General features: G+C 50.3%; 1 protein-coding gene across 4 annotated transcripts in view; it reads left to right on the top strand.

Moving 5' to 3' along the window:
- The window catches only part of APBA2 (amyloid beta precursor protein binding family A member 2), a 232,895-nt gene that overhangs the window by 99,718 nt on the left and 105,312 nt on the right, over positions 1–27,865 (top strand). For 2 of the 4 annotated variants that reach the window (XM_059915337.1, XM_059915336.1), the window contains exon 3: positions 17,030–17,083. The exons of 1 other annotated variant lie outside the window; for it this stretch is intronic. The gene's annotated coding sequence lies outside the window, so the exon portion shown is untranslated. Of the gene's footprint in view, positions 1–15,775; positions 15,831–17,029; positions 17,084–27,865 lie in introns of those variants that run through there. One more of the 4 variants, XM_059915339.1, reaches the window with a different exon arrangement.

Here is a 27,865-nt window from a genome sequence, read left to right as displayed (position 1 = left end):
GACCTCATCAATTACAATCGTCATCCTTTGATTTCTTTTTGTTTTGTGATTTCTTTTTTAGATGATGGGACAGTGTCAGGCAGAAGTGGAAGTGCTCTGAATTCTTGTCCTATTCTTTCCTGTGGGGCCGTATCTAATGGTCTCCCATTCAGCAGGGTGTTGGCTGCAGGCTTGCGGTAGATGCTCACTGTCCGTTAAGCATCCCCTTCTGATCCTCATTCGCTACAATCCCCCCTCCCTTTAATTATGACTGTTTGTTGAATTTTATGAGGTGGTTTTTCCGCATTGGTTGAGATAATCTGCTCGTCTGCTAACTTAAGTGATTGCATTAATAGCTCTTCTTTTTTTCTTAAATTTATTTTATTTATTTATTTTTGGCTGAGTTGGGTCTTCGTTGCTGTGCGCGGGCTTTCTCTAGTGTGGTGAGCGGGGGCTACTCTTGGTTGCGGTGTGCGGGCTTCTCATTGCAGTGGCTTCTCTTGTTGCGGAGCACGGGCTGTAGGCGTGCGGGCTTCAGTAGTTGTGGCACGTGGGCTCAGTAGTTGTGGCTTGTGGGCTCTAGAGCGCAGGCTCAGTAGTTGTGGTGCACGGGCTTAGTTGCTCCGTGGCATGTGGGATCTTCCGAGACCAGGGCTCGAACCCTGCATTGGCAGGCGGATTCTTAACCACTGCGCCACCAGGGAAGCCCAATAGCTCTTCTAATATGACACCAACTTGACATCCCTGGGATAAACCTATACTTCATTGTGACGTGTTTGCTTACAAACTGCTGGGTTCACTTGGCGAATGTTTTATTTAGGATTTTTGCATCTGTTTAGAAGTGAGTTTGGCTCTCACTTACCTTTCTCATTCTTTCTTTGGCTTTAGTACCAAGGTTATATTGGACCCATAACATTCAGCATCTCGCCCTTTTCTCTGGTGAAGCACGATTCATAGAAGACTGAGGTGATCTGTTCTTGATGGTCTAGTTGAAGCTCACCTGTAACACCTTCTGGTCCTGGTGGATTAGTACTGGGTGGGTTTTTAACCGCTGACTACATTTCCTTCATGGTTCAAGTCTTTTCAGGATGCAGGAACGAACCTCACGGCCTTGGTCGGTTTCCTTCAGTACTAGCATTTCTCTTCTTATTTGTGAGTGTGTGCCCCGCCCCCAGGGTTCTCCTCCCTGAATGCACAGTCCCCTGGTCTTACCCTCTGCCTCTCAGGCTCAGGAGGGGAGTTTCCCAGTTCTAGGGGCTGGGACTCAGCCTCCTGCTATCCTGTGAATGAGATGAGTGCTGTGTATGAGAGACACTGGTTCATTAAGAAAATTGTGGCAGGGCACCCTCCACTGGGTGCCAGGGGAGGCCCTGTCCAGCACCCCGGAGCATTCTGGTCTCATTTCTTTTTTTAAAAAATCGAAATATAGTTGATTTACAATGTTGTGCTAGTTTCTGGTGTGCAGCAAAGTGATTCAGTTATACACACACACACATATTCTTTTTCAGATTCTTTCCCTTATAGATTATTACAAAATACTGAATATAGTTCCCTGTGCTATACAGTAGGACCTTGTTGTTTATCCATTCTATATGTAATAGTTCGCATCTGTTAATCCCCAAATCCTAATTTATCCCTCCCCTCAACCTTTCCCGTTTGGTAACCATAAGTTTGTTTTCTAAGTCTGTGAGTCTATTTCTGTTTTGGAAATAAGTTCATTTGTATTTTTTTTTTTTAGATTCCACATATGAATGATATCATATGATATTGGTCTTTGTCTGGCTTACTTCGCTTAGTGTGATAACCTCTAGTTCCATCCATGTTGCTGCAAATGGCATTATTTCATTCTTTTTTATGGCTGTGTAGTATTCCATTGTGTATATATGTACCCCATCTTCTTTATCCATTCCTCTGTCAGTGGACACTTAGGTTGCTTCCATGACCTGGCTGTTGTAAGTAGTGCTGCAGTGAACACTGGGGTGCATGTGTCTTTTTGAACTATGGTTTTCTCCGGATACATGCCCAGTAGCATTCTGGAAAATGAGACACCTTCTGCACTCATGCCTGCCACAGGCCCCCTCTTGCTTCTGCCCATATCGGGCACACAGCCTTTCTAGAAGACGCCTTGTTCCCAGAACAGAGATGCTGAAGAGCACACAGAAAGGAGAGCCTCACTGGCTGACGTGTCTCTCAAACCGTCCAGTCTTGGGGCAGTTGGACCCCTTACCTGTGTCCCATTCTCAGTCGAGAGGCAGTAAGAGCAGCTTGGGCTGTGGACTCAGGCAGACCTCAGTTCCGATCCCGGCTCTGACACTCAGGTGCTGTGTGGCCCTGAGACAGTATGTAACCTCTCTGAGCCCCATTGTCTGCGGGCTGACACAGGAGGAAAGCGAAAGGAAACTGAACACCTGTGGGTGCGGCAAGGCCAGGCTGAGCAAGGTTTTGGGGGAGGGCTGGTGCCCTCTGTCCTGGTGGGTCAGCTCCTCCCTCCCTCCCTCTGCCCCCGCCTCCTTCCCGCTCAGAGGCAACAACTCTGTCCCTTTTGGCATTTTTTGCCAAAGGAAGGCTTGGGTGTGCTACCAGCTTGTTCACGTGACTTGCCCAGCTGGCCCTGCTGCATGTGGAAGTTACAAGCAGCCTTCCCCTCCTTTGTCACAGACACAAGACGGCGCCTGCGGTCACCTTCGTTTAGGGTGGCCCAGTGTTCCGAGGTCCGGAGTTCTCAGAAGCATGGCCGAGTGTCCTGAAGTGTTGGGAAGGGGATGCCACCCAAAGTTGATGGGGCTGGGGGCTTCCGGGTGAGTGGCACACCCCGGGGGCGGGGTTGGAGTGTGTTTATGTGGGAGCCTCAGGTCCAGCTGTTGGGCCATGGAGCCCATTTGGGGCGCACACAAGGGAGCTGTGATTGCTCAAGTTCTGCAAGGGGGGTTCTTTCTTCCCACCTTCCTTTAAATCATGAAAGAGCGATTCTGGCAGCTCGTGAGCTGTAACAGCATCACCACGAGGATCTTGGTCTTGATGTGGGTCTGTGTCCCTCACCATGTGGCTCCGTCCCGTGGGCTGGAATAGCGCCCAGTTTCCTTCTCCACAGCCTGAAATGGAGCCGGCTGTCCAGAGGCCTCTGCTCGCACCAGGAGCTCGATGGCATTTTTCCAAACACTTTGAGATTTGGGCCTGCACTGCTCAGTGGGCCAAAGCATTTGATTAGTGCGAAGGGCTCCATGCCCGGCAGGTCAGGGGACGTTAGATCTTAAAATCCTACGGGTCTGGCCCCTCTGCTCCCTGTGGCTTCACCGGGTCTGGGTTCGGGAGCTTGGAGCTGCTCATCTTCCCAGAAGTGCTGGAGGCGTGCTCTGAGTCCTGCTGGGGTGCACCGCCCGCGTCTCCCCATCCGCACCTGCTGCCTGGCCCAGACCCCGTGTCCAGGCCGGGCCCCTGTCCTCCCCACACCTCTCTCCCCTCTTATGATCTTTCTGTGGCTCTTCCTCTGTGGGTCCTGCCTTTGCCCGGTTTTCCTTTCACCAGCCTTCTCCTGTCGTTGGTCCACGTCCCCCACCCTGCATCCGTCCTGGCCCGTGTCCACTTCCATCAATTGGTCCAATTTGGAGCCAGTTAGCCACCCCCCCAGCCAGGGCGTGGTCCTCCCAGCATCATTCAGTTTGTCCACCAAAGTGCTGTGCTTCCCGCCCCTGAGGGGCTTACAGGAGTCAGCTTTGAAGGACCACCAGCCATTCATTCTCAGGGCAGCCTGGCTTCTCTGGGGGTGGGGGGGAAGCTGTGAGGACTCTGACCTTGAGCTGGAACCCCGTTTCTCTCAAGTCCCCTGGGACCCCACCCCGAGTGTCGTCAGGCGTGTGTCCTTCGTAGGCCCCCACTTGGCAGTCTCAGGCATGACCCCACTCGCTACCGTGGGTCAGTTCTTGGAGCAGGTCCTGTGTCGTTGGTCTGTCCACTTGTCCATCAGATACGAGTGGGCGGGCATGTGCTCTGCTGGGGTGGCCTGCCCATCCCGCCCCCAGCCCCCCAGCTGGGCCTCTGAGGGCACTGGGCCACCCGAGGGCTCTGCCGGGCTGCGGTGTGATGCAACCCCAGCATCTGGGGTCCCGGCTGGCGCAAGGTACCCTGCAGGCGGGGGGTGGGGGGCAGGGCAGACCTCACCCTCGCTCCTGGGGGTCTTGGGGGTCCCGGGGGTGGTGAGATGTTTGCTCTTCACTCGGGAGACCACCTCTGCTCCCCAGCAGCCAGCATCGCCTTCCGACGCAGCCAAGTAAGACAGAAAGCGAGGGGCCTTTTCCTACTAGAAACAGGGTGAACATCTTTCCGAGGCCTCGCCTGGGAGAAGCTAGGACACGGTGTGGGGGGGGCACCCTGTCCTTGTGCCACTCACGGCAGGGTTTGGAGGAATCACACACAGCGCTGCAGGGCCCTGGGAGGAGGGGCACTGTGCTGGGTGACCCAGGAGGACCTGGTGTGCAGGCGGGGGAGGGGTGGGCTCGGGTGGCGGGGTGGGCAGGGATGCGGCCAGAGGTGGGCCGGGCGCCACCTGCCAGTTTGGACACGTGGACGGGCCGGCGGGGCACAGGGGGCAGACGGGGTGGGGGGAGGTCTGAGACAGAGTGCAGGCGGGATGCTCTGCGACGGGGGACACAGCTCCCCAAGGCCCGGGTGAGTCTTGTGGGTTTCCGGAATGTTCAGCATTGCTGCTGGTGGGCTTCTCCTCTTGGGCGGTTGTGAAGCAGAAAACCCATCTGGAGCCAGCCTCCCCCTGCCCAGCACTGCGTGTGTCCCAAGTGTGGACTCCTCTCTGTGTGGGTGCTGCCCTGCCGAGGCTTGTGGGGGGCCGGGGGCAGCTGGACGCCCCACTTCCCTGACGTCCCCCAGGTCCTGGGGGAGGAGTCTGGATTTGCTGGCGTCACCAGGGCTGTGCGAGCAGGTGGTGCCCTGCGAGGTACAGTCTCTCGGGGGAGGGCGGGGGGTGGGGGCGCTCAGCGCATGGTGAAGTGAACCCGGGGCCTCTGACCCTGCAGGTTTGGCCCCGACTGTGACTTTGAGCAGGTCACCTACCTCTGGGTCCTCAGATCCTTGGGTGTAAGACAGGTAGACAGTGGGGTTCAGAACTGATTTTTTGCTGATCCTTCCTTGGGTCTTTGTATCAGTCATAGAAAGAAAGGAAAGGAAGGGGGGGGGGAAGAGGGGGAGGGCAGGGGGTGGAGGGAGAGGGCAAGCCAACACGACTGTAGCCTGCTAATCATAGCAGTGCCTATGTATGAGGCTAATTAAGAGAACATTTCATTGTAAAGCAACTGCTATTTAAAAAACATCAAATTAAAAAAAAAAAAAAAGAGAGTACATTTCTGTCTGAAAGCCGCCTTGAGGTTTTCTGTAAGCACCCAAATGTGAGCCCGGGTCAAAGCTATCTTTCAGAGAGAGGGAGGTGGTGCAGAAATGTTTGATGTAAATTGTGCCCTTTAGCCCTCACATTTGGGAGAATCTCCACTGACCATTTAGGCTTGCCCTGTTGCTTTTGGAGAAGTAAAAAAAAAAAAAAAAATCTGATTGAGTTAAATCTAATTTCTGCTAGATTTTGATTGTTGTAAGGCTTGAATGGTGGGCCTGCCTCCATACTTGTAAAGAATTCAGGATTTGTGTAAACCACAATGAGCACAGCCTAGGATTTTGACACAAGGCAGGATTTAGTGCAACATAATTGAGCTTTCATTCTGTTGCTCTCCGGGCTGACAAAGTCATGGTATCTCCTTGGGCCTCAGTTTCCTCATTTATTAAGACACCTGAGGTAACAGAAAACCCATTGCATGGTGACATAAACTTTTCTTGTGTAATTGAAAAGTCCAGATGGATGGTTTCAGACAAGGCTTGATCTAGTAACTTGACCTCTTTTTCCTGGGTTCAATTTCCTTCTGTCAGCCCTCTCTTCTATTATATCAGCTTCATCCTAAGGCTGGTTTAGTAAGAATATTCTGACTGTGTATATTTCTGCTTTGGCAGTAGAGGGTTTGTATTTGGTCCTCAAAGTACTTGTGTCTTATTTAAAGTCTAGTCATTGGAAAATAAATTGATAAGGATGGACCCAAACAAAGTAAAACAAAACAGCAAATTGTCATGATAAAGCAAGACTGGAAAGAGGCCTTTGACAACCAGGACCACCTCAAGGACACACTGATGATGTACTGAGAGCAGCTTCCTCCCTGGGCCTAGTGGGAGCCTCGCATGCCTGCCTGCAGGGCTGGCATCCAGCCTGCTCTGGCATCCGGAAGTGTCATTAGAGACCTCAGTAATCGGCCAGCTTTGGTGATGATGCCAGGTTGCAATAATCTCTATGTAAAAATGAAAACTCTCATGAAATACATCTTTAAAACCAAAGGCAGCCTGGCACTTGGGTTAAGGTCCTGGCATGTACAAAGTCACAGGTGTATCAGGGTGGGGAGTACCTTAGGGAAACAGGAAGTCATCGCAGGCCGGCTGTGGGGTTCACTGGAGAGCAGACCCTGCAGCAACAGCAATGTCCCCCTCTTTTGAGGGGCTTGGATTACCCCAAGAAGCCTGAGGTTTGGCAGGTGTAAACACTTCTGCTTACAATTCCAGCCCCGCTACCCTCTCCCTGTGTGTTTCACAGGCATGTGTGGGGAGGGATATGCAGGGTGATCCTTGCCTGAGTCCAGCCCTACTTTGAGAGTGAAGTTCATTTCCTTGTCCTTCTTTTCCAGATGAGAGGCTGTGTATTGGTGGTGTGTGTGGTGAGTCATTGGCCTGGATGATGCTGCTAGGATCCTGTTCTTAACATACAGTTTGGGGGCCTCACGTGGCAATTTTGTTTCTTGTCAGCTTTTGCCAGTACATTGTTTTCTAGCATCTCTGTTAGCATACTTAAAAAAACCCAAACCTGACTTTGACTTTTCTCCTGGAGGCTGGTGTGGGATGTGGAAGCCCCCAGCTTGTGTGGTGTAGTAAACAGGTGGCCTCCAGGAGGGGTGTCCCCTCACTGACCAACCCATCCCCCTGCAGCATGTGAGGGAGTGTTGATGAAAAATCCGATAACGATCATGCTAAGAAGAAAGAAAAGAGAATTTTATTCAAGCCAAATTGAGGATTATAATCCGGGAAACAGATTCTCAGAAGCTCTGAGAACTCCAATGATCAGGAGTTAGAGACACAGTTTTATATACATTTTTGAGATAAAGAAATTATGTATCATATTGACAGGTTAGCATTGTGCACATAATTCAACAAAGGTGTTTTATTTTTCAATTACGCATGTACAGACAAGCCTTTGGTCAATGTGACCCCTTGTACCCTTGTATGAGATGAAAAAGAAATCTATTAATCATAGAATTACAATAGTACAATGCTGGCGTCTAAAGGAAGAGGCCAACTTTTCTCAAAGGCTGATTTTATCCTCCTGCTTTGAGGAGGTCTGGTTACTGTTTCATGTACTGAGAGATGCACGTTGCACATTGGGAAAGGCCTGCCGCAAAGGGGGCATGTCATTTGTTTTTCTGTTTTCTTTCTGTCTTAGTTTGATTGTCCTGCCCTAGAATATTTATGATCTTCCTCATCAGGAGCCACCACAGCACTCCCAGGATGGGCTGGGGAGGCCCGGGGACAGCCCTGCACAGCTCAGCCCCTTTATCCACCAGGTAGAGGTGCCCCTGCATGACCCTCAAGGCAGAATCCTGTCTTCTCCTGGGACACTCATGATTCGGGAGGGTGTGGGCCTGGGGAATGTGTAGGAAGGGGTTTCAGAGTAGTTTAATGGGGTCCACTCAATGGGGTATAAGTGGTGCTGGGTGACCCCTGACTTGCCCCAGGAACCTGCCTCCCTCTGGGCTTACAAGCTTCCTCTTGAACATGCAGCATCCTCGGAGGGCGTCCAGACCCTCACAAGGAGGTGAGGAAGCTCCCAGCGGACTAGGGCTGGCTGCTGTGGGTACAAAGGGGACAAGCCAGGGGATTCTGGAATCCGGGAGTAAGAACCCTTCCTGTGAGCCAGGTGCTGTCGATAAGGCCCTGGGTGTGGAGTCCCCCCCTCTGAGGGGCTCCCAGAGGCTGGCGAACAAGCACTTCTTGGGGCGGAGAGGTAGCTGCAGGGCAGCGGGCTCTGGTGGCTTTATAACAAGAGCCACATGTGTCTCCCTTAGTACCTGTGGACACCTCATTGAAGCCACAGGGCCATCCTGTTACCGACCAGGGTTCTTGGCTTCCTTAATCAATAGAAATTGATAAGAGACCAGATAAGAAATTCAGGCAAGGCTTTATTGGGGCCCCTGCTGCAGCAGCAGGGAGCGGGAACAAACAACAGGTTCCCTTGCTTGTTCCTTATATGGGGTGAGGGTAGGAGTGTGTCCAGGGGTCAGGCCAGAGGGGCAGCTTAGGTGTTCTGCCCACCCTTTAGGTGGTGTTGTGTGCAGGGGCCATGCGCAATACCCTGCTTTTGCTCCCAGCACCCTAGTTTTGCTCCAGGCCTTCAAAAGTGGCAGTTGGGATTTTTGGTCTCTGTATCTTTTGTCCAGAATTTGCCCCAACTGCACATGCACATAGTTATTTTCAGTCCCATATAGTTTCTTTGTATTTTGTTGCTTGCGGAGAGGTGTGTCCAGGTGCAAGCACTGCAGCAAAGGGTCCCAGGTCCCAGCCTGTCTCAATCCCATGACATCAGTTTACAGGAGAATGTTATTATCCCCATTTCACATCTGAGGAAACAGAGCTGCTGAGTCCTGAGCTAGCATCCACCCTCAGCACCCCCGACTTGGCCCCTCTGCCTTGATTTCCTCCAAAGGAGGGTCCACCATTGTCCTGAAAGCTGTGGAGGGACCGGGGGACCCCCAGAATCCTGGGGGTCTCCTCTGTTTCTGAGGCAGAGCCCGAGGTTCAGGGCGATGGAGGAATGGTTGTGGTCACAGCCCGTGAGCAGAGAGGTGGGAGCTGAAGTCCAGTCTTGGTCTCACTGCCTTCCGCCGTCTCTGGGTCCGGGCGAGCCGCTGGGGCTGCCGTCCAGCTCCATGCTGCCTGCTGCCCCGGCTCTCCAGGACTGTCTCGGGCTGAGCTCGAGGTGACCACTGCAGGCAAGTCTGGGGACATCATGCCCTTCGGTCTCTTGTCTGAGCCGGGTCCTGACTGGCTGGGAGATGAGGAGACAGACAGTCAGGCATCCTGGTCCCCGGCAGCTGAGCATGGCTGTCTGGGCCCCGCCCTTCAAGGTGAGGGCGGAGCATCACTGGGGGCGGGACTTCTTCCTCACCTGCACCACCTTTGGTGCTGTCAGAGGGCCCTGATAACACACACGGTCCCCTCCACCATTTGCATTTCTCACCACGTCTTTTTCCTCCTCTTGTCCTCGGGGTGCCAGCCGGAGAGCGTGAATAATGAGGACAAACACAAATGATCCAAATTCTCAGTGGTCATTTTCCCGACAAGTCAGGGTCAAAAAGAACACTAAAAGGGTGGCTTAACCTCCTCTGTCACCTCATCTGAGTGCTTTTTTTTAAAAAGGAAAGCAAGCTCGGAATATATGAGGCATTACTGTTGCTTCAGCTGTCACTTTATGGCAAGAAAAGTGGTTGTTTCACTTAAAATGGATTTGGACATAGTTCTTTGAATGAGTAAATTGAGGACAAGAGCCCGTGTGAGATTTTGGATTTAAGCCCTTAAGTATGCGGATTTAAAATAAGTGGTCTTGCGTAGTTCTGCGGTGGTCCTTCAGGACTGGCAGAATGGGTCTGCTGGACGTGACTGGTGTGGCTGCTTTCACTGGACCAGTTGACTCTGACCAGCTCGACCGCTTCTCGGGAGTGAAGTGTCCTTCTGCTCTCTGGGACCCGCAGGAGAGGGAGGGACGTGCTGATGACCAGATCCCGGCTCCTGGGCAGCCCTGCCGCGAGGCTGGGGAGAGCAGGTAAGGGGGTGGGCCCCCCTGAGTGCTGCCAACACTCCTCACCCCCACAAGACCCACCCGGGGATCTGCTGCCTGCCTCTTGGGCTCAGGCACATACTCTCTTAGCCTGAAAAAGTCTCCCTATTTTTTTTTTTTTTCTTTTGGCCACAGGGAGTGGCATGCAGGATCTTAGTTCCCCAACCAGGGATCGAACCCATGCCCTCTGCAGTGGAAGTGCAGAGTCTTAACCGCTGGACCGCCAGGGAAGTCCCAAAGTCTCCCTATTTTAATCCGTTAATAGAGCACATCCTTCGGCCCCCTCCTCCCCTGCCCAGTCACAACTTCCCATGACTCTCCACCCCTTCGATGGGGCTTTTCTAAGTTCCTTATGTCCCCAGGAGAGAAGTCATTCCTCAGTCACCCAAAAGGATGAAGTGCGTGCTTATCGCGGGTTCCTGCCTTTTACGATCCACCATTTGCGATTATTAATCAGTGTGAGTTAATTCAAGTCTTTTGCATTAAATTTTTATCATAAGATATTCAGCATACAAAAAGGTAAAAAGAATCATGTGATGAACACCTGTGTACCCACAACCTGCTTAAGGTGGAGAGTATTACTGTACTGGTTATCTATTTCCGTGAAACCATTTATGCCAAAGTGTAAGTGGTGTAAAACGATAAACATTTATTATCTTCTACATAGAGTCTGTGGGTCAGGGATCTGGGAGCAGCTCAGACCCCAGGGTCAGCTCCCTGGGCTCAGGGTCAAGATGTGGGGCTGGGGCTGCAGTCATCGGGGGCTTGGAGGATCCACATGGCTGTTGGCAGGAGGCCTCAGTTCTCAGCCGTGTGGACCTCTTCATGGTGCTGCTTGGGTGTCCTCATGGCATGGTGGCCAGCTTTCCCCAGAGTGAGTGATCTAAGAATAGCACATGCCTTTCGTGGTCTGTTCACTAGAGGAAAGTTACTAAGTCCAGCCCACACTTAGGGAAAGGAGAGGTAGGCTCCACCTTTTGAGGGGAATGTCCAAGAGTTTGTGGACATGTTTGAAACCATCACAATGACCAATACAGCTAGAGCCCCTCCCTGCTGGCACCCCCTTGTCTCCCACACAGAGGTACCTGTTGTGAGAGTTTGATGTTTACACTCACTACATTTGTCAGCATACCTGCTGCACCTGTGATTTTTGCATGTCTTGAAGCATGAGGTAAATGATATCAAATTGTGTGTTTTTTCTGTAGCTTGCCTTTTTTCCTTCACCTTATGTTTGTGAGATTCATCCATATGAAAATGTGTAGCTGTCATTCAGACCTTTTCGCTGCTGTGGGGTTCATTGTAGGAATGTGATGTAATCTGTCTGTTTAGGTGCTCCCCAGTTTCTTGCTGTTAAGATAAGGCTGTTAGGAATACGCAGTGCATCTCTGTGTGACCATGAGCCAGATTTGTCTAGAATATTTAGCAAGGATGGGAATTGTTGCAGGAGAGAGTACAAGAGTCTTCAAATTTTCTCAAAGCAGCTAAATTTGTTTTCCAAAGTGTGTCTCCTGATGAGCCGTCCTGCCAGCTGTGTGTGTGTGAGTCCCCCTTGTCCTATGCAGTGACAACACTTGGTATTGTCAGGTTTTTTTTTAAAGATATATATATATTTTAATGCTTTTCTTTTTTTTAAAAATTTATTTATTTTATTTGTTTTTGGCTGCATTGGGTCTTTGTTGCTGTGCGTGGCCTTTCTCTAGTTGTGGAGAGCGGGGGCTACTCTTCGTTGCCATGCGCAGGTTTCTCATTGCGGTGGCTTCTCTTGTTGTGGAGCATGGGCTCTAGAGCGCAGGCTCAGTAGTTGTGGCGCACGGGCTTAGTTGCTCTGCGGCATGTGGGATCTTCCCGGACCAGGGCTCGAACCCGCGTCCCCTGCATTGGCAGGCGGATTCTTAACCACTGCGCCACCAGGGAAGCCCTTGTCAGATGCTTTTAATGTTTGGTGGGGGAAGCGTATCTATAAGGGGTCTTAGTTTGCATTTCTCTGTCCACCAGTGAGGTTGAACATCTTTTCATATATATATATTTATTTTATGTAATTATTATTCTGTGAATTACTGGTTCATGCCTTTTGCTCAATTTTTGATTTTCTTATTGATTTCTTAATGATCCTTCATTTGGTTTACATATTATAAATATCTTTCCCCATTTCTTTCTACCAGCATAATGTGGGAGCTAAGAGCATGGACTCGGGGGCAAGTGCCAGGATTAAATCCCAGCCCTAGCACTTCCTGTGTGGCCTCAATACCTTATATGAGCGTGTTTTCCCATCTGTAAAATGGGGATGATGACCACCCTCGCTACCTTGCAGTGGCACTGGGAGGATTAAAAGTTCCCACCTGTGAAGCGTGAGTGCCTGTCGTGGCGAGCACAGGATGGACTGAATAACTCTCGCTGCACCAGGCCCCGAGCGGTCCCCCAGACTGCGTGCCCGCCCTGTCATCTTGCCCGGAGCTCTCCAGAGCGCTGCATCCTCTTTTGATACGATTGGCAGGCAGTGCTTGTCTCTGGCTCCCAGTCTTCTGGATGACCCTCCCTTCAGCATCCCTGAGCTGCCTGAATAGAAAACAAAATCTCAGCCTCCCTCCAGGAGATGGCAGGGGGATTGGAAGGCATCAGGCTCCTTGTAGCAAAAATAGAAACCTCACTTGCTTAGGAGGGAATAATAATGAGGAGAGCCAGACAGACCCAGGCTGGGAGGGTTCATCTCAACCCCCGCTTCCCTCCCAGGGTCTTTGCAGACCTGGTGGACCGCTTTCAGCCTTGGCACTGAGTTCTGGTTTTTTATACCTTAGTGTCGCACTGTCCTTTCCTTCCACAAAGCCAGGGAAGGAGTCCAGAACACAAGACCGGTTTAATATCGAGAACCACTGGAGAAACGTGTCAGGATTGCAGTGTAAACACCCCTGCCACAAAGAGCAGGGGGAACCATGCTTCTGTCCTCAGGTCACGGTCTGCTGCTCAAGGTCAAGTTTATGGAGGATGAAGGCCCAGTTGGGTCAGGACACCTTTCATTGATTCAACCCCAATGTTAATTAGCTCAAACACTGTGTTAGGAGCTCCCAGGTTTATTTAGTAGAACCCCAGAGGATTTGACATAAAAGCAAACATGGAGGCACTTCCCTGGTGGTCCAGTGGTTAAGAACGCACCTTCCAATGCAGGGGACGCCGGTTCGATCCCTGGTTGGGGAACTAGGATCCCACATGCGTGGGGCAACTAAGCCCGTGCACCACAACTACTGACCCCTTGTGCCTCAGATAGAGAGAAGCCCAAGCGCCACAATGAAAGGTCCCTCAACTAAGACCTGATGCAGCCCCCAGAAATAAATAAAAATAAAAACAAACATGGAAAAAGTAAATTAGAGATACTGAACATTATAGCTAGTTTGGGTTTATAGCAAATTTCTGGGCTTTGAAACAGATGGAACTACTGTGAAGCTGTGGATGTTGCCTTAACTTTGTGAGAAGATGCTTATGAAGATTGATTCTGACCCCTCTCCCACCAGCACTGCCCCTTCCTGGGCTCCCTGGGCAACATCTCCTGCTCTGGGTGAGGGGCCCTGTGATCTGGCTTGTCTGGGGCCATTGCCATTTTCCTGGTCCCCTTCCGCAACCCCCTGGGCCACCGTGGAGCCTCAAGGATCTTTCTGAATCTGGGACTTCCCACTGATTCCCCTGCCATAATATCAAAGGCGGTGGGTACCTTCATCAGCAAATCTATGAACCATCCACTCTAAGGAATATTTGGAATTTCTGTTTATCTCCCGAGTATCTGGAAACGTGGCACTTCAAAGGCTCTGTTTGATCATAGATCCAATTTATTGCCAGAAATTTGCATGTGGAATAATGGGGACCCTCCACTGGCAGTGGAGGTGGCATCCTGTGAGAAAATTAATTTCTCCCGAAACCAAATGCCAGCTGCCTCAGCAACAGTATTCGTAGGAGAACCGAACCTAGTGGTGTTTGAAGTCAGGCAGCTGAAAGGCTTTTCATGGAAGTGTTCTCTGTGCCTGGATTCAGCTGTGGGGTCAGCGCCCAGGGCCAGGGCCTGCCTTTCGTTCTGCAGTCGTTCTGAGGGCTGGGGGCCCTGGACCCTGGAGAATCCAGTTGTCAGCATGTGGGACAGACGGAGTCTCCTGGGCTCCTGGGAATTCCTGTTTCCTGTCTCACTAGGGAAATTGGGCTACAGGGTAGCCTAAAAACCAACTAACCTGTGAATGGACCAACAACTTAGACAGTGGCTTGTTCTAATCTTGTGGGGAGAGACCTGTGTGCTTAATTTCCAGCCTGGAGGTTGATGAGGGATTTTTCCAGGAGTGGCTGTGAGTTGCCAGAAGAACAGGCTCTTGGATTTCTGTCTAGTCACAAGTGGCCGAGAGGGACAGAGGAGGTGACCCGGCCATGACTGCCCCCAGAAGGGGTAGGAAGAGACCGGGGACGTGTGTTTGGCACAAGGAGGAGTGACCGGGCCACACATGGCTGAGAAGAGCCTGAATGTTCCAAACCGTATTTGAATCTCCAGGTTCATCCTGGCCGCTGGACGGCGTGGGCCTCCCGGCTGTGCCTGGCCAGGTGGCGTGTGGACTCAGAGCCAACCAGGGAGGCGACAGCGGACCCCCAAGGACTTCCTGGACCTCCCCACTCACGACTTCGTTGGACTTGTCTTTGAGATGAACCATCATATCTGGAGATACAGGTCATCAAAATAACACAGCCCTGCTGTAGCCAGTGCAAGCCAGGGGTCCCCAGAGGAGGGGGGAGAGGGCACCGCTGAGGGAAAAGAAAATTCATATTTTTCTTTAGAGAAAATGAAAAGTGGCACTGGGTCCAAGTGGTAGGTGACCTTGCTGTTGAGTTAAAATGCTGCTGGGAAAATGAGAGAAGACAGACATGAAAAGAATGCTAATGAATAGCGGTGGACGGGAGCCCGGAGCCCTGACTCCCCGCCATCCACAAGGGGTGCTCGCGTGAAGCCTATTAATAGACCCTTAAAAACCGATTCTAAATTGAGCTAAGATGTGGGCCTGTTTTCTGCTGGCGGAAGAGCCTTACGTAAGGCGCCGGGTGCCGCTGGTTGTCCTTCCAGAGTGCTTTGATGGTTGCACACCTTGGTTGGGAACCCGCGGGGAGCAGGCGGGATGTTCAGGCTCCAGGTGGACGACACTGTCCTTCTGAGCGGCTCGAAGACAGTGGGGCGGCAGGGAAGCCCGCAGACCAGCTCCGGGGTCCCCCAGGTGCTTCTGGGCCTGGAGGGGTGGGAGGTGCTGGACTTCTGGGTGGATGGGCCCCTCCACGCCCCATGGTGTCGGGGGCGGTGGTGGCTGGAGGGCCGGGAGGGAGGGAAGGACAGGTGCGGAGGACTCCAGCCTGTGCTGGAGGCTTCCAGGCCCCTCCCTGCTGTCCTTCTTGGTCACAACTGGTCAGAGCTGGGGTGGGGGATGCCCAGGCAGGACAGTGACCTTTCTGAGTGACCTGCTTGAGGTCACAGAGCGAACCTGGGACAGAGTGAGGAATTGAGACCGCCCTCACAACCCCCCCCCCCGCCCCCGCCCAGGGAAGGGTTCTTGCCGCTGGATGTGACATTTAGTATGAGCACCAGCCCCCAGATCCCTTCCTCCTGGAGGCGCTGTGGTGGTGGGGTTTGGCGGGAGGAAGGGCGGGCTGTTGATGCTGCCGTGGCCCCAGACAGTGTTCTAGAGGTGGGGTTTCACCTTCCCATCCTCCTTTAAGGTGGTTCCCACTGTCCACATTTTACACATGATGGAGCCGAGGCCGACGCCGCGAAGGGGTTTGAGAGGCAGCAGAAGCACGTACCCGTGGAAAGAAATTGAGCAACGATGCAAACATCCAGCTCCCCCTGAGTAGAGCCAAGCAGGTTACGGTGCTGTGGCTTGGTCAGAATGGAAGCGTCTGCAGCCTTCTAAGGGTTAGCGCATCATTTCTCCCTTATATATGGACCCGAGGCATCTGCACTGGGCCAGTTTTGGGTGGCCCCCAAATTTCCTCATTAAACCCCACTGCTAGGAATGTGTGTCCAGGGAAATGAGAGCGGCTGTCGGGCTCCCTTAGAAAAGTGACAACACTGAGTCCAGAGTGGACCTTTGTGATGAAGTTGAAGCCGTTGGCTGCCAGCGCCGATAGCAAGACCCTGTTGTCTTCCCCGAAGAATGACGCCACCCCCTATGACTTCAGACCCCGGGGCCAGATTGAAGGTGGACTTCCCGACCAGCACAGCTGTTCATGAAATGCTCCCAGCTCTTCCATTCCCAGCAGATGGGGTGACGGGGAGGAAGCGGCCATTGCCATGGTTTTGAAAGGAACCAAGAAATTCCTTTATAACTTATCCTGTCTTCAGCCAAATTGGAGGGAGGAAAGGAATTTGGATGTGATATTTCAGACCCGGAAACCCCGTCCTCTTGCACTGCCCCAGGCTCCCCGTCCCTGCAGAGGGACGGGGTGGGGCTCCTCCTCCTGCCCCGCCGTGAATTCCTGATCCAACCCATGGCTCTTGCCATCCTGATGCCCTTGACTCTTTGGCTTTCCTCTCCAGCCCGAGTTTGCAAAGCATCCTCTGTTCAAGGGGACTGTGAAACCCGATGTCCTGTTTTCTGTTCTCTTTATAAAACCACGCTGCCCAGGAGGAAGGGTGGGCTGGGAACCTGGGCAGAGGAAACGAGAGGTGGTCTGCCTCCTCTCTCTCTCCTTTAATCTCTTTTCATCCCCCTGCAGTCCCCACACACACACCCACCTCTTCTGAAAGCGTCCCAGAATACCGGTTCTGCCAACTAGTGGGGTCAAGCTTTGTTGTGGGAAAATACATATTCATGAGGGCTTTGAGGAGCTTCATTGAAATGCTGAGAGTCTCTGCAGCCAGAGTGATACATAAGCCATCGCTTTATTTGTCCAACACAATGTGAAGGCAATAATCATGTGATGAATGGCTAAAGAAACATTTTAAGTATTTGTTTCGGGGTGATTTCTGATCATCTCATTAGAATTATAATCGGTTCACTTTCCCAGGTATTCAAAGCCTCTCACTCATTTAAATTTCTGTACTCTGTAGGAGCACCCGTATCATTCCTGAAACCAAAGTAAATTCCTCTCTTTTCTTCTGTTTTATTCCAGAAAGATTTCATCATCAGGAGGGTTTTCGGGACCTTACCAAACCGCTAGTTTTCGGTAAGAAATAAGAGGTAACCTTGCGTGGCGTGAGGTTTTGCTTCTGACGTGTGTGAAACGGGGTTGTTTTGCTGGAGGGACGCTGCCCTGCGGGTGGGGCTGGGCAGCTGTCCTAGTTCTTTACCTCCTGGGAAGCTGGGTCTGTATAATCAGTACTAATCTGAGCACAGAGCATCTGAAGCTGGGGTCTGATTCACAGTCAAGGGCCGATGAGCACTGGGCCCGCTGCTGGGTACTTATGTTGTGTCGACGAAAAATTAATCAGTCATTCTAAGAAAGAAATGGAAAATTTTATGCAAGCCAAATTTGAGGATTATAACCCAGGAAGCGCATCTCAGAAAGCTCTGAGAACTGTTCTGTCCGTTGGAAGTCAAGGCACAGTTATATAAGTTTCTTGAGACGGAGGGCTGCACATCAAATGACTTATTATTGACAGTTTACATGATCCAGATCTAAGCGCCATTGTGACCCCTTACGAGGTCAAGAAGAGTGTTATCTTTTAAGGGCTTGTCCTCTTGATGCTGGGGGAGTGTTGCCTTTCATGCTTGAGCAGGTATTTCTGTGATGGGGGAGGTTTGGTCGATGCACAGTGCAGACACACAGCGCACAGTGAGGGGAGAGAGGAGGCCAAAGGGCAGAGAAGATTTTTCGTTTAGATTTTTCTGGTCTTGCCATAAATATGAATTTTATTTCTCAGTTGCCTGGAAGTGATGCCTCCCCCAGGCTCCCCAGTGCACACACCACATCCCCTCCGCATTACACTATGCTTCTGTAAACCACAGTCCTCATGGCGTTACCAAACTCAGGTTCGGCTGCTCGCCACTCAAAAGCCAATCATTCGAGAGGCAAGTGTCAGTAGAAAGGAAAGGTGCAATCTGAGGAGATGGTGGACTCATGTCCAGAGACCAACTCCGAAGATTCTGCTCAGCCAGGACAATTTTTAAAGGGAAAAATGGGGGAAAGAATCTTAGTGCATCATCGAGGCAGGAGGTTGGGTTCTGCATCATTCTGCATCGTGTGCGGACTGGCTGACTCTTCAGATGTTGCCTTGCCCACGTGATCTGCCTGCAGGGCTGCTGCGGGGGTAGAGGGCTAGTTATTCTTTTTTTTTTAAAGATCTTTTTGATGTGGACCATTTTTAACGTCTTTATTGAATTTGTTACAATATTGCTTCTGTTTTGTGTTTTGGTTTTTTGGCTGTGAGGCATGTGGGATCTTAGCTGCCTGACCAGGGACGGAACCTGCACCCCCTCCATTGGAAGGGGAAGTCTTAACCACTGGACTGCAAGGGAGGTCCCAGCTAGTCATTCTTTAACTACTTAATTCTTCATTCTTCCTTCTTTCTATTTAGGAAAAGAATCACAGGTTAGGCAAGGCATGGTACACATTCAGGAGAGCCTAAGTCAGGAGTTAGTTTCAATTGCTTCATGATCTCATTCCTATAATTAGGTTTGTAAGGTTTGAGGGGGACAGAAATGGGTAAACAGGAAAGGGGCAAAAGTGCTGCTTTCATTGGATTCCATCATTTATTTGTGTAACTCCCACCAGATTCCTGTTCAGATTGAAAGTAGATACACATCACCAACAATGCATACTGTTTGAAACCTTCCTCTATTACTGGTCTACGAGAAGTCCACCGTTTTGAAATGCCAGGATGCCGAGTAGAAGAAGACTTTAACTCTGATTACAAAGAGCACTCTTTTTTAAAAAAATTTATTTATTTATTTATTTGTTTATTTATTTTTGGCTGCATTGGGTCTTCATTGCTGCGCACAGGCTTTTCTCTAGCTGCGGCGAGCGGGGGCTACTCTTTGTTGCGGTGCACAGGCTTCTCATTGCGGTAGCTTTTCTTGTTGCGGAGCATGGGCTCTAGGCGCATGGGCTTAGTAGTTGTGGTACACAGGCTCAGTAGTTGTGGCACACAGACTTTGTTGCTCCGTGGCATGTGGGATCTTCCCAGACCCGGGCTTGAACCTGTGTCTCCTGCATTGGCAGGCGGATTCTTAACCACTGCGCCACCAGGGAAGCCCACAAAGAGCCCTCTTAAGCTTACCAGGGATGAGGGGCAGCCCCGAGCCGCTGCTGCCCTGTGGGTGAAGCTGTCCTGTGGCCCTCATCCCACTGACCCACGATGGGCCCTTGGCTTCCTCTTGCCCTGGAGGACCTGTAGGAGCAGATTTGCACAGGCTTGTAGGCCAGGTGCCAGCCAAGCACCTGGTACAGGGGAAGTTTGTAGGATATGGGTTCTGGGCTGAAGGTGCTGGCCTCTTCTTCTGGGGCCGAAGACACCCTTGTGACTGGGTAGTAGGGAAGCTGGTATATGGGTTGGAGTGTGTCTGAAGAAGAGAATGTCATTAGGGGTGAGGAGGCTGAGCCAGGCATGGTGAGCATGATGACCAGAGCAGGTCCCAGCTTCTGGTGGATTCCATGGGTTCTTATGCATTCATGGTGTCAACTGAAAAAAAAAGCACAACCTAAAAGTTAAGAATTATGTTTCATTTGGTGGACTTTCGGAGGACTTCAAGCCCAGGCACAGCATCTCAGGTAGCTCTAAGTGACGGCCCTGAAGAGGGAAGGGACGGGGAGCCAGGACATACAGACGTGTTTGCAACAAAACCATGTGGTCGGAACATCCAAAGATTACTCTTAACCAAAGAAAACCAGATATGTCAAGTTAAGGAATTTAGTGCTTTTCTATGTATGAGAAGATGCAAGAGTCTGGGCTCACTGAAATCATTCCTTTGATGTGCTCCTCAGCTACATGGGGCCAGTATCCTGCGTTTTCTCATCCTAAGTTCCCTCAGGGCTCACAGTGGGGGCTATGGTAATGGCCGATGGCTTGATGGCCACAGCATCCTTTGTTTGCTGATACCGCAGGCAACATTTTTCATCCACAGTGGGAAGGAGCATTTGCTAGTTGGATGGAGCAGCGCTGGGCAGCCGTCCAGAGTGTCGTATGTAGGGTGGCTTTGGGACAACCAAAGGAGAGGAAAACTGCATTCCTCAACGGGGGAGCTCTGTGCCAGTTCTGAAGATGATGACGACCACCAGTGGAGATGGGATACTGGAGTGTCTAGACAGTGGTTCAAAGCCAACGTTTTGCCCCTGGGGTAGCAGAAGAACACAGGCCTTGCTACTTGGAGCTGCTGCGAGATCATTGTTTTGTAAAGCAAGGCAGCTTCATTTATTCCACTTGCTAATCCAGCATCTACCCTACATCTGCGGTGCTAATAGTCACTGTGTTGTGCTTGGGCAGGAATTCCCTCACGTCAAATTGGGGAGCGTTCTTGTCCCAAATGTCCTAGATGGATTCCACGGTGGCTTTGAAACCCCATACCTCAGATTGGGACTTGAACCCAATCGCACCTCGGGTGGGTCTTGAACCCACAGTTTCCCAGCTGAAACTGCACACCTGGTCTCAGGACTTAAGGAGGCTCAGGTTCTTTATGTCTCGATGCAGAAAGACTTCAGCAAGAGGCAAAGTGATAGGTAAGAAGTATATTTATTAATGTAGGACGCTTGTGAAGACTACAAGCGGAGAGGCAAGAGGGCTCTGCCCTGAGAACTAAGTGGGAAAGCAGGTTTATTTAGAGAGATACACACTCCATAGACAGAGTGTGGTTCATCTCAGAAGGTGAGAGGCCCTGAAGTATGGGGTGATTAGTTTTTATGGGCTGGGTAATTTCATAGCTAACGAGTGGGGAAAGAAGGGGCAGTGATTTCCGGGAATCAGACCACCACCCACTTTTCGGCCTTTTATGTTCGGCCTCAGAACTTTCATGGAGGCACCTGTGGGTGTGTCATTTAGCTAATGTATTACAATGAGCATATAACGAGGCCCAAGGTCCACCAGAAGTCGAACCTTCTGCCATCTTGGGCCTAGTCGGTTCTAACTGGTTTATGTCACGTCCTCCACGGCTCTGTCATTCTTTTAATGGTTGTGCCCTGCCCCCTCCCCCATCTCAGCTTTGGGAGTGTGGGAGTGGGCACAGTCACAAGGCATTTAAGGGACATAGAACAATCAGCCCCCCTCCAAGGAAGCGGAGGGTGAAACCTCAGAGGAATTGCATGATTTTTAATGGGTTTGGGCATAGGAATAAGTGAGTATTTTTCTGAACATTTCCTCAGCTGTCAGTCTTCAAAGCTTGTGAATTTACTTTTGTGCTCTCAGCAAAGCCTTTTCCTTCCGGTTTGATTTTCCATTTAGAGTTGTAAACATACTTCAGCCTTAAATAGAGTAGATGCATCAACCGCCCTCCGCTGCGAAAATGCTAAAGAATTTTGGGGGATTCTGGAAGGGGAGGAGATTTTTGTTATAATTGACAGCAGGGATAGCTTGTGAAGGTGTTGCAGGAAGGGTGAGCCCTTCCGGGGCCCAAGAGTGGGCTCTTGTCTAACACTCGCAGATGAATTGTCCGAGGAGACACACGTGCTGACAAAGCAGGAGACTTTATGGGGAAGGGGCGCCCGGGCGGAGAGCCGTTGGGTAAGGGATCCCAGGAGGACTGCTCTCCACGTGGCTCGCAGTCTCAGGTTTATGGTGATGGGGTTAGTTTCCGGCTTGTCTCTGGCCAATCACTCTGACTCAGGGTCCTTCCTGGTGGCGCGCGCATCTCTCAGCCAAGATGGATTCCAGCGTGAGGGTTTCTGGGAGGTTGTCAGGACATATTATGGGCTGGCGTCTCCTCCCTCCTTTCAGCCACTCCCGAATTCTCCCCGTTAGTTTTCGGTGGCAGCACCGTGTTCTTTATCAGCGCCTCCTGTTGTGAGACAACTCAGGCAAGCGGTTATCATCGTTCCTGGCCAAGGCGGGCGGCTTTGGTCAACGGTTCCCTAACAGAGATGTTACTGATGGGGAAGCAGGCTCACAAATGACAGTGAAATTCTGGCCTTCTGGGAGCCCGGGGTCTAGCAGCCACCTCACTCCATCTGCTTTCTAGGGACTGTCCACCATGAAATTGGCTTCTTGAGGATTTTCTTAACGAAATTGGAATTGTCATTGCATTCTGATGGATACCATGGGGCAGTTCTGTTTGTGCCTCTAGGGTATAAGGTATTTCCTTCTTCTGAGCCCAAAAAAGACCTAGTGGAATATTTATGCATCCCGAAATATCATTAGAGTATCAAAATCAGCTGCAAATGACGAGAGGCCGAGCTCTCTTGCCGGTTGCACTCACCCATCTGCAGTGTGACGGGACCGTCATTTAAGTGAATATGCTCATCAGGATTCTCTGCAGAAAAGCATATTTCTTCTGTGAGAGGAAAGTGGCAATGAGATGGATATTTTTAACTGACAGTTTTGCCAGAATGAATCTCTGGGAGGAGAGATCTTCAGAGAGAAGAGACCGGGGTGTATTTATTTTTCTACCACAAGGGAACCATTCTGTAACTTCAGAATACTAATCCTCAGCGTGTGCCTGCTGTCCTTGCACAGGATAACTTTGTGAATATGCTTCCACTCATAGTAGAATTTGGGGGTTGTGTTCTAATTTTTCCCCCCAGGAAAATTAAATTCTAGGCCTCACTCTTGCTATGATATCTATCCACCAGGCCCTTGATCTGTAAAATGCGTGACTCATAATTATATAAATTCAGTGATCATCCTGAAGGAAAGTTGGAAAGATTAATAAGCTGTGTTTATTTTTATTTTTTTTAACATCTTTATTGGAGTATAATTGCTTTACAATGGTGTGTTAGTTTCTGCTCTATAACAAAGTGAATCAGTTATACATATATCCCCATATCTCTTCCCTCCTGCATCTCCCTCCCTCCCACCCTCCCTATCCCACCCCTCTAGGTGGTCACAAAGCACCGAGCTGATCTCCCTGTGCTATGCGGCTGCTTCCCACTAGCTATCTGTTTTACATTTGGTAGTGTATATATGTCCATGCCACTCTCTTTGTCCCAGCTTACCCTTAAATTTTTTTTTTTTTAACATCTTCATTGGAGCACAATTGTTCTACAATGGTGTGTTAGTTTCTACTTTATAACAAAGTGAATCAGTTATACATATACACATGTTCCCATATCTCTTCCCTCTTGCATCTCCCTCCCTCCCACCCTCCCCATCCCACCCCTCTAGGTGGTCACAAAGCACCGAGCTGATCTCCCTCTGCTATGCGGCTGCTTCCCACCAGCTATCCACTTCACATTTGGTAGTGTACATATGTCCATGCCACTCTCCCACTTCGTCAAGCTGTGTTTAAATCATGGGCAAGTCTCAGAAAATACATGAAGTTAGAAGATGTTGCATTTGTGAAAATGGCTGGCTCTTAGGATGTCAGCATGCCCTTGCCCAAGTACAAACACATGCCAGTGCTGTGTAAAATCTGGCCAAGAGTAGTCCTAAAACATAAGATCCTAAGAAAGACAGAGATATTCCCAGTCACCAGACATTAAAAGAAAACACAAAGTGGAGCTGGTGTAAGAGTGGGGGAGTGAGGTTCCTGATGGAAAGTGATGGTTAAGGTTTGTGATATCTTAGTAGGAGAGACAGAATTGGATGGGTGGACAGGGTAGTGAGCCTTGTAAAAGATGCTTACCTGTCTGGGAACCCAGGTGATGGCAGAGATGTGTTATTGACCAGGTGGGAAAGGATGCAGGACAGCGGTTGTCCGCATGGGAAAAGAGCAAATGAGATCCTTACCTCACAGCATACACACAAGTCAATGCCAATAGGACTCAAGACGTAAATGAAGGACATGATGTTAAAATACATAGAAGAGATTTTCTGTATGCCCTTGAGGTAGGAAAAGGTAAGACATACACTTGTGCACAGACACATCATAAAAGACCATTAATATTAGCAACTGCTTTAAGAGAAGGGGCTCTAAAGTTTAAAGCAAACTACTAGCTGGAATAAATATCTGTGATGCATTCTCTGTAAGAGATTGGTATTCGGTCTGTATAAAGAACTCTTTCAGATCAATAAGGAAAAAAACAACATAATTGAAAAAAGTGGGCCAATAATATGAAGAAGAAGAAGGTGGGGGTGATAAGGTTTCCAAGCCTGAACAGTGTGTTCATGGCTGTTTGTGAGCTTGCTCTCTACCCCTGCTTCTCTTGTGTTTGAAAAGTTGATAAAAGAAGAGGTTCTGTTGAACACCTCAGTGTAACTGAATGGGGTCCTACTGCTCTCTGCTTACAAAATCAAACTCACAAATGTTGGTAGAAAAGAAAAGTTGTCTTTAATCAGAATGCCAGCAATCTGGGGAGATGGTGGACTCAGTGTCCCCCAGAAAGCACCTCTGAAGATTCTGCTTGGCCAGGAAAGTTTTTAAAGAGAAAAAAGGGGAAATAATCTCAGTTAATCGTGGAGATGGGGGGTCAGAGTTGTCGCGCTCCCCGCCATGTGCAGGCTTGTCAGTCCTCGTGATCTTTCTTTAGATGCCAACTTGTTCACACAGTTTGTTCACGTGATTACTGATGGGGAAGCTAGGGAAGAGATCTGGTCATCTGTTAATTCCTTATTCTTCATTTCTACGTCTTTGATCTACGGAAAGAACTGACAAGTTAGGCAAGGTATTGTGTGATCAAAAGGTCTGAAAGGTGTGCTTGGGCCGGAGATGAGTAGAGCCTGGGGGTGCCTGGTTTAAGGTTAGTGACAGTATAGCTCTGCTAAAGTGACAAGGAAAGGGGCTTCCTGCTAAAGGTGGTTTCCTGCAAAGAACTGCTTACATCACGTGTGTGCTCCACACAACCTCACTGCTCCTGTGTCCCTCTGGCAGGGCTGTCTTGCTCCTTTGCATTGGCTAATAATCCTCTAACTCACTGTAATTGCTGACTTCCTGGGCTGACCATTTTACAGGCAGTTCTGTATTCCTCTCTTCGTCGAAGTGCTCAGGACTTCTTTTTTCTCCCCCAGCTTTATCGAGGTATAACTGGTCTACCAAAAACCTGCACGTGATTCATGTATACACCTTGCTGAGTTTGGACAGATGTATATACGTGTGTGACTATCACCACAATCCAGGCAATAAACATACCCATTGTGTCCAAAGGTTTCCTTGTATCCCTTTGTTTTTTTGTTTGTTTTGTAGTAAAAACACTTCACATGAGATCTACCTTCTTAAAAAATTTTTTTAGGAACATAGCATCCCTTACTGTTAACTAGGCGCTGTGTTGTGTGGCATCTCTCTAGAACTGATTCATCTTGCAAACTTGACACTTTATATCCCCCTCCACTTCCCCCCCCCCCATTTTATTGTCTACCTCTGTCCCATTGACTGTTTCAGATGCCCCACATAATGCAGGCTCCATCCTTCTCTGACTGATGTATTTCACTTAGCATAATGTCTTCCAGATCCCTCCGTGTTGTTGCAAATGGTAAGGTCTCCTTTTTAAAGGCTGGGTCCTGTTCCATTGTCTGTGTAGACTGCATTGTCTCTATCCCGTCATCTGTTGGTGGACATGGGTCGTTTCCATGTCTCAGCTGAGCGAGCCGGGCTTTGCCCAGTGGTCTGGCTGGGTTCCTTCAACAGCAGCGTCCATGCAGGTGGTGTTTTCGGCTCTTTCTGGCTCTCTTTTCTATGTGCTTCTCTCCATCTCGATGGACAGGGCTCACAGGCTCCCCTTTCAGGAGCCTTAGTTGGACATTTAAGCCACGTTTAAGCCTGCCCTGTGCTTTCCTGCCTGAACACTGATCTCTTTGTGGGCTTGTTCACCCACTTGTTCTGACCCTTCACAGTGTCCACCATGGATCGTCGATGCTCAAGAAACCTGTGTTCACTGTGTAGCTCTGATTTCTCACACTTTCAGAAGCTCATTTTCCTCATCTGTCACGTGGGGACTCATGGTCTGGGGGCGTGGTCGTGAGAATGAACCACATCACAGATGGGGAGGGAGTAGCACATAAAAGCTCCCCACTGCTGTCATTTCCTTCCTTGGAGGAAGCAAAGAGCAGCCTTTCCGATTTGCTTTCCAGCCTTTGTGTGTATGTTCTCAAGAACTTGGAAACGTCTGCTCTGACACCAATTTTTTTTCTTTTTTTAAGTTGCACGTTAGGAGAGAAAAATTTCATCAACACCTTTTTTAAAAAATGAAAAATGTGTCAAGAAAATAGCACTCCGAGCTGCCACTCTGTTGAGCCCAACATAATTCGTGTGATTAAATGAAAGGAAGTTAGCCATTTCAGTATGTAATTTTTTATTAATGATATTCAGATCCAGTTAATTATATCCAGTTCCAATTAATTACATGAGTGTGTACATTGGTCTTCTCCAACTGTGCTCTGTGGAGTCCCAGGAGATGGTCCCGAAAATAGCAGCCCACATTCAGGTCAGGCTGGGACACACTGTGTGTACCGCCCCCTCTTGGGTCCCAGAGTTCCGTATTAAAGGCCTTGACAAGTCCTGCAAGAAAGCAACTCACTTAGTTCACTTAACACATCATTTTCCAAACTTATTTTTACCATAGGTGCTTCTAGATCCACCAGGAAATGCTACTTAAAGTCAGAACAGTTCTTACACCCTAGCTTGGTCTTGGACTGCCTGATAAACAACGTTTATGTTTATGGAGACATTCCTTAAGTCTCCTCGAGCAACACAGCTGGGGTCTCCCCCATTGTGACAGATTGTCCTGCAAAGAGTTGTGTTTTCATACAGTCTGTGGCTACTGCAGACTCATCTTGGACCAGTCACGTGATCTCCTTCAGTCAGTTTACACATCTGTAGGGAAAAATGGGGGTGGCATGCCAGCCCTTCAGGGGGGCTGTCAAGGTGAAGGTTAGCCCTTGGAAGTGCCCCTGCCACTCCTGCCTGTGCCCGTCTGTGGCAGAGACCCTCATTCACAAGAAAGGCCAAGTCGTCAACCGTGTCCTGGCCTCAGGGCTCAGATCTGAGACTCAGCTCCTGGTGGGGTCCTCCTAGGAGGTGTGAAAGGGAGCACCTGACCTCTGCTTTGGTGATCAGCCTCCGGGGGATGTGTCCAGTGCTTTGGCGGCCGTGCACCCTGAGTGTGAAGGGAGGTGACAAGTGGACCCCGGGGGAAGGTGGCCCGTCAGTGTAGTCGGTTGTGCAGGAGGAGGTGAGTCTTGACTGCACGTCTCGAAGGGTGAGTGTGCTTTCCTGGGAGAGAGAGAGAGGGAGGGAGGCGGGGCAGGACCGGGGTGGGGGGGCCTGACGGAGGAGCCAGAGGATGAGGCAGCAGGGGCCAGACTGTCCTGTTTAGGCGGACATGCAGAACCTCAGGCAGGGCTTTACCAGGGGGCCGATGCCAGAGATGAATGTGGAAGTGGGGTGCAGGGGTGAAGCCCTGAGCCCTGGCGATGCCTCGTGTGGCCCTGGGGAGAGATGATGCATTGAAGGCTGTGGGGTGGAGGAGGGGCCCAAGGGGAGACCCTGGGGGAAGAGTGTGGGGAGGGTCCCTCCCGGAGAGGGAGTGGTTGGCGGGGGCAGGAGGTGGGAACTCGGGAGAGAGAAGAACTTCTTTGAGGTGGGAAAGAATTGTTGGATACCTGCTTCAGGAGGGATGGAGGCGTTTTTGAGGGGTGGGTGGAAGCAGGGAGTCAGGCCACGGGTGGGAGTGGACTCCGTGAGGAGCTGCAGGGGCCTGAAAGTGGGCAGAAACCAGGAGGGGCGGGCTCGGGACTCTCAGTGGCCATGGCCATGGCCGGGTGGTGGCAGGCAGGAGACAGAGGAGGATTTTAAAAGACAAAGTGTATGTAGTCTTTTTCTTTTGCATGAAAACTGTCCAAGCAGGGGGGGAGAGGAGAAAGGGTGTGAACAGAGGGAACAAGGTATTTTTCGGTGAGGATGGAAAATTGATGTTGGGTGTGGGTCAGGG

The sequence above is a fragment of the Balaenoptera ricei genome, chromosome 2 (assembly GCF_028023285.1).
Source record: "Balaenoptera ricei isolate mBalRic1 chromosome 2, mBalRic1.hap2, whole genome shotgun sequence".
NCBI lineage: Eukaryota > Metazoa > Chordata > Mammalia > Artiodactyla > Balaenopteridae > Balaenoptera > Balaenoptera ricei.
Note: the sequence above shows the minus strand (reverse complement) of the source record. Positions and strands in the feature narration are given on the sequence as shown.